Source organism: Fukomys damarensis, unplaced genomic scaffold (genome assembly GCF_012274545.1).
Source record: "Fukomys damarensis isolate Sample0158 unplaced genomic scaffold, DMR_v1.0_HiC HiC_scaffold_35, whole genome shotgun sequence".
Taxonomy (NCBI): domain Eukaryota; kingdom Metazoa; phylum Chordata; class Mammalia; order Rodentia; family Bathyergidae; genus Fukomys; species Fukomys damarensis.
Window position 1 is genome coordinate 36,282,506 of NW_022900947.1, and position 6,510 is coordinate 36,289,015.

General features: G+C 35.5%; 1 pseudogene; it reads right to left on the reverse strand.

Moving 5' to 3' along the window:
* Positions 1-2,235: 2,235 nt before the first annotated feature.
* On the reverse strand, positions 2,236-4,123 carry LOC104873489 (annotated as a pseudogene).
* Positions 4,124-6,510: the final 2,387 nt, after the last annotated feature.

Genomic DNA, 6,510 nt, shown 5'->3' on the forward strand with positions numbered 1-6,510 from the left:
TACTGTTTTTAGGAGGCCTCTCTTTTCATGGTCACTGACTGCAATCTTATCTTCTATATCTTAGATTCTATCTTCGCATTCTTTCATTCTGTTGCATACACTTTCAATGGCATGTTTAATTTCCTGGATATCTGTTTGAATCTGTTTTTTGGATTCCATTTCTTTCCTATGCTGGGTCTTCATGGCTTCTATCGTGGTGCTGAGTTTATCTATTTTTTTGTCAGTTTCTGTTCTAGAGTCTCAAATCATGACTTTCATTTTGCTCACCATCTCTATGGTTATCTGGAAAATTATTTCTGATTTGAATTTTTCTAGAGCCTGATTGATCTGTTTTGTTACTTCCTGTGCTTTGAGTTCAGGGTGTCCTGCTGGTTCACTGTCGGCCTTTTCTTCCTCATTCGTCGTACTGTTTGCCATTGGTGAACTGGAAGTCTGTCTTTGTGTCTTGCTTAAGTGTTTTCTCATTTTTATTTTTGTTGCCTGGCTGTCCTTGATTTAATCTCTGGGTTATCACCCAAATCTTCCTGATATAGTTACGTCCTAGCTTCTGGGTCTCTAAGGACCCAGACATTCTCATCTCCATAACATCAGAGAAAACAGCTTATTGACTCAACCACAATCCTTTATCCTAACCAGCAACACAATATGATCAAGCACAACTTGGAAACTGACCACCTGTGGTAGTCACTAGTCTATCACCCTTGAACCATTTGAATTAACTTGAAATCAAGAAGCAATCCAAAACATTTCTGCAGTGAACAAACTTTTCAATATAGTATATTTACCATTTAGGATGGGAACTCAGACAGAACTAGGACTCAAGACCCCTGATCTCAATTAGCTTATGGCTGAACCCCATGATGCAGACTGACCTCAGGCTGCAAGGCCCAGATTGAGTTCCCCAACCTTGTGAATGGTTAAACTCCACACCATTCTATTACAGGTTTCCTATGCCCTTTCTTTAAAGATATTCAATGTTGGGAACTCAGAATAATACCCTGTATGACCACCTCTGCTTCTGCAGAGTGGGTCCAAAGCCTGGCTCAATCAGGAGGTCTGACAGTGTGTGGGGTGGGAGGGGAGTTGTGGAGTTCAGGGGCACTCGTGCGGCTACCTTCCTGGTGCTGGAGCAAAGGTGTCTCCCAATGCGGGAAGGTGTGGCTATCCTTATGACTAGTTTTTGACAACGACATAATTAGGACTTCACTGATGCCACTGGATTTACCAAAGTGCCAACAGAAAGCCTATTAATATTACTATTGAAAACTTCCTCAAAGTTCCTAGTATCATGCTTGCTAATATTACTAAAATAACAACTCATGAAGTATGAAGATACTGACATGCATAGGGCAGTTTTTTCCTTCATGTATTTCAAGGTCTTATTTTGAAGTGGAAACACATGAAATATTACTTACACTACTGTCAACTTATATAATTGGTGCAGGGCAAACAGAGAATACAGAACAGTGTAGTGAGAGGTGCAAATCTGAACTGTAAAAACCTGTGGTTGAATAATTCTTACTCCTTTTCAGAGAAACGAATTTAAATCTAATTCTATGAATTAGTATCTTTGTGACCATAAACTTTAAGAACTTAATTTATTCTACCATAAAATGTGATGAATAGTAGTCTTATATGATTGTTGTGAGACTGGCAGATAGTAGGTGTTATGTTTTGGATCTGAAATGTCCCCTAAATTCTCCTATATTTAGAAAGTTACTGGAAAGCACTACGGCTGACTTGTTAGTGGGTAGAGCCTGGGTGAAGAGGGCCACTGGGAACATGAGCTGAAAGGGTCTCTCTCCCTCCCTGGCTCCTCCCTTTTCTGTCTGCCTCCAGGCCACCATGCTGTGAGCAGTTTTTTCTCAACTGTCCTATACCATCATGCTGGTTCTGTCTTGGACCAGTAAATCACAGACTGCAAACCTGATCCAAAATAAACCTTTCCTCCTCGTGTTTCTGGTATTTTTTTCCTAGTGATGAGAAAGTGACTAAGACATTAGGCAACCAATAAACTATCATTATAACCATTATGGGCATTTTGCCATTTTCATTCTTTTTAAAAAAAATTCTGAAATGCTTTATTCATACATTATATGAAGTATAGAATGTCCTTAAAAATAAATAAATCTGAGTTTCACTATTACACATTGTTCTGAAGAGGCAAATATCTGGCTCTTTAGACTTTTACATTTATCCAAGTTCCAGATAGATTCATGTATTTAGGTTCTTCTGTCAAAGTTGTGATAGCTGCCTCTGAATTGTGTAGCACTGAAAAGCTTACAGTGGCAGCCATACAAAATGTGTTTGCCTTGCTTCCCCTTTATGTGTTCAACAAGACTTTGATATTCAGTGTCTCCTCCCACCACAAAAACAATTGCCTCTTGGAATGGATTTTTGATTATAGGAACTGAGCTATCATTGCCCCACAGCATGTTGGGGTCAAAATATCAATAGTCAACAGCTTCAGGGTTTGATTGCATCTCCATGAAATTATCTAAAAAACAAGTAACAGGAAGATTTTGATGTTTCAATACGAGGTTCTTCACTCCTTCCATCACAAACTGTGATCCTGTATTCATGATTCATGATGAGAGACCCATTGGTTTAGTGGTGGTGTTACCACAGTGGGTAAGAGCTGAAGCCATCTTGGCAAAAGCCTCGCATTGTTTGATACATTGTAAAGGGGTAAGGGTGCATCCTGCATTTCTTAAAGCTTTTTTATATTGCTCCAAATCAGCCATAGAAGGTGCTTGCTATGAGCTTACATAATAGATAAAAAACAGCCTCATTTTATCTGCCAGAGTTGCCACATCAGGGTCTGATAATATATCTAGAAGAGATTTATCCAGAGTAATTTTGCTCATTAGCTTTTCTCCATATAAAAATATATATACAGCTTCCTTGCCTTTATATGTTCTAAAACATTTGTATGGAGATCAATAAGTCTGTTTTGTTTTGTTTTTTTTGCAAGAAGTTCTGGCAAGGAACTCACAGCTGACATTAACTTAGCAGCATTGTTAGAAAACATATTTATGGCTCCTTCATCTTCCCCTTCTAGCCCTATAATGCTTCTAAGTCATTTGACCTCATTTTCTTGTGCTCTATAATATTCCAGTTCTTGCTGAACTGATTCTGCAACTTCTGGGAATGGGCTTCCTTTATGTTTCTGACAAAATTTATCAACTAGACTTAAATCACAAGATTTCATATTTTTTCTCTTTGGTCAGTACCAGCTGGAGAGTGTTCCATTCCTAAATATTCTCCCAAATTTACTCTGTTTAAGAGGAAATCCAGTACATCATGTGCCATTGCTTGGTATGTCCAAGTCCAGTGTAAAGGAGTTGCCAAATGTACTTTTTTTGTCAATAAGGACTAATAAAGGCCTTTGGAAGCTGAGCTAGCCAGCTCCCAGTGTGTCACCTGTAAAATGACTGTCATTTTTCATCTTTTAGATTTTCCTGAAGTTTCTCATCGTTTCATTGCCACCATTTCTTCTGTGTTTCCTCTTGAACATCTGATAACAGGAACAGCACCCAATGTAACAAAAAAAGCAGAAGAGGCTGTCAACAATACTGTCCATAATAGTATTTCCCTTTCTGTGTCTGTGGTAATCTGGTCTATTCATGGCATGATGTGAAACAAGTTCCTTATTTTGATTACATAATACAAACACATCATCTTCCCAAGTAATTAAAATTGAGATACTGATCAACAACCTTTGCTACTTGTCTTACCACAGTCACTGCTAATGCTGCATTTGCAATATCTTCCAATTTACTTATTGAAATAGCAGAAATAAGATTTAAACATTATGATTAATAGAGCTGATTACAAAGATTCTGGTATGTTCTATCAATATTTTCTTCATTTGGCTTTGCAAAGTACACTGCAGGGACATCTGGAGTAGAGTCTCGATCAGAGTGCAAAAGCAAATGCAGAGCGCTTCCCATATCTCTCCGTTGCTTCACAGACAGCAGAGGAGAGATGATATCTTGACCAAATTTGTCATAAATGAGAAGCTTCCATACTAGTTTTCCTGTGCTGTTTTTATCATGGGCCTGTTGAAATTCAACAGACAGTTCAAAGCAACTGTCTGCCTCTCCCTAATACTAGCTGCCATTGCCAACCTGCCTTCCACCAAACACTCTCATTTATAATATATTCACAGTGGTAAATTCTGAGCCTTTGCTTGTATATTATCATTATGGTAGAGATAATACACATACTTAAATGATTTGTTAAATAACATTTGGTTAACTAAAACATCATTGATTTATTAATTGGAAGTATTACTCTCATTACTATAACAGACTGGAGATATATCACAAATGCCATAGCCATGTCTATGATTCTATAAGCATTTGTAGTTGAAAAGGATTAGGATAACAAATGACTCAAAGAGCTGCTCTCTAAAATATTTGTATTATTTTACTGTATTCTTTCCTGTATTTTTTAAGGAAAATACATACTTGAGTATAAGGTAAATATCCAAATCTGAGATTGCATTAAACAGGGCAGTGCTTGAGAGAAAAATTGTGGAGTAAACATAAAATGGAAACCATATCTTCCAGTGACCCAGAGGAAGGATTCTCTTTTTGCCAAAATCCAGAACAGTCAGTGTTTGCCTTTTTCTTACAATAATTTTTTCAGAAAATCTATTCACTGTCATAGTAGAAAGTAAATATGAAAATTTTCATATGCAGGACCTCAATCTGTAAAGACTACACTTCAGTTTTAAAGAAATATAAATACAAAATCCAGAGGCATATAGTTGAAATGATTACCTTATAAGAATGAATTTGGAATAGATTCAGACAAAGTGGCTGGAAGGATAAAATTAGAATGTCAGTCCCAACATAAGCATAGACACATCATCATGCAACACCAAAGAATCCCAGAAAAAGAGGACAGTGTAGAACCAGAGATGAAATAAGAAGATTCAAAGTGAATCCTAGTGACTAAAGCTTAAAAGTCCAATTTAATCAAGTTCCAAAGTAAAATTAGAATCTTATATTAAATATTACTTTGTTTATATTTATATGGAAGTGTATTTGGAAAGATAATCTTAGAAGTCATGGGAACTAAGTAAAAATGAAAAGAAAATGCTGTAAATATTCAACAATATAATCTGTCTTTATATTTGAGGGATATATAGGAAAACATATATAGGATATATGATTGAAAACATCAGTGCTTTGAAACCATGGCTCTTATTTCCTTCTCCACATCACATCAGTTTGATCACATTCCTTTTCAATTAACTTTAATTTTTTTTATTAATTGTGCAGCAAAGAATTTAGAGTCAGATGGATCTGAGTTAAAATTGTAGTTGTCACAGTTATTTTTTATCTTAATAAAGTAATTGGAGATAAAATACTACCTGGTTTGTAGGACACTCTGAGGATTAAAGGGATATAAAATGTTTAGCAGAATGGCTATGATTTCATTAGAAATTTGTCATGAACCATTTTTATTGCAGCAATATCTTGATAATCAAAGAGAAAATACAAAAGCCTTCCATCCTTTTATAATATTCATCTCCTTTTCTCACTTCTTGTTACACTCCTTTTTTCCTCTGGCACTTTGTACTACTACCAGAGGGAAAGAGAGGAAGAACTGCATCCAAGGGTTGAACTCTCACTTTCTACAATGCACGGGGAAAAGATAAAAAGAAATCACAGAAAGATAAGTGGAACAATTAGGTTGGTAAATCATCAGAGAGATGCAAGAGAATGAAAAGGCTAAAAGACAAATCATATTTGCCATATTAACTGAGATTGTTTCAGATAATAATTGTGAGCCAAAATATGCAAAGCAACTCCTGGCTTTCTAAAGATCATAAGGTGTCTTTACATTCAGTTTTTGATGTTAAGGCACAGAAAGTAGAAGCATTAAATTATTGAATTTTCTATGAATGATAATTTGGCAAAGGTCCCGCTGTGTTGCCCTAGGCCTAAGATCATCACCCATGTACTTACATGTAAGTTAATCTGTTCTGCCATATTTTTGTTACCTGTAACCATTAGACTCTAATTAATTGGATTCATTGTAGAGAAAAATTTTGTATGTTAAGGCACAGAAAGTAGAAGCATTAAATTATTGAATTTTCTATGAATGATAATTTGGCAAAGGTCCCGCTGTGTTGCCCTAGGCCTAAGATCATCACCCATGTACTTACATGTAAGTTAATCTGTTCTGCCATATTTTTGTTACCTGTAACCATTAGACTCTAATTAATTGGATTCATTGTAGAGAAAAATTTTGTATGTGAATTCATTTGCATAATGAAAAATTGTAACATTATTCTATACTTCTGTGATTTTTCTAGTAACATTCTAGGACTTGTGTATAAGAAATGAACAATTTTAAAAGTTTTGATCTTTCAGTATAAGGCTACTGACTCATAATATATGAAATATTGTGCTTTCTTTTCAGTCTGAAGTTAACCAAATGAACATTTACTTTTACTTTTTTTTTTTTTTTTTTTTTTTTTTTTTTTTTTTTTAA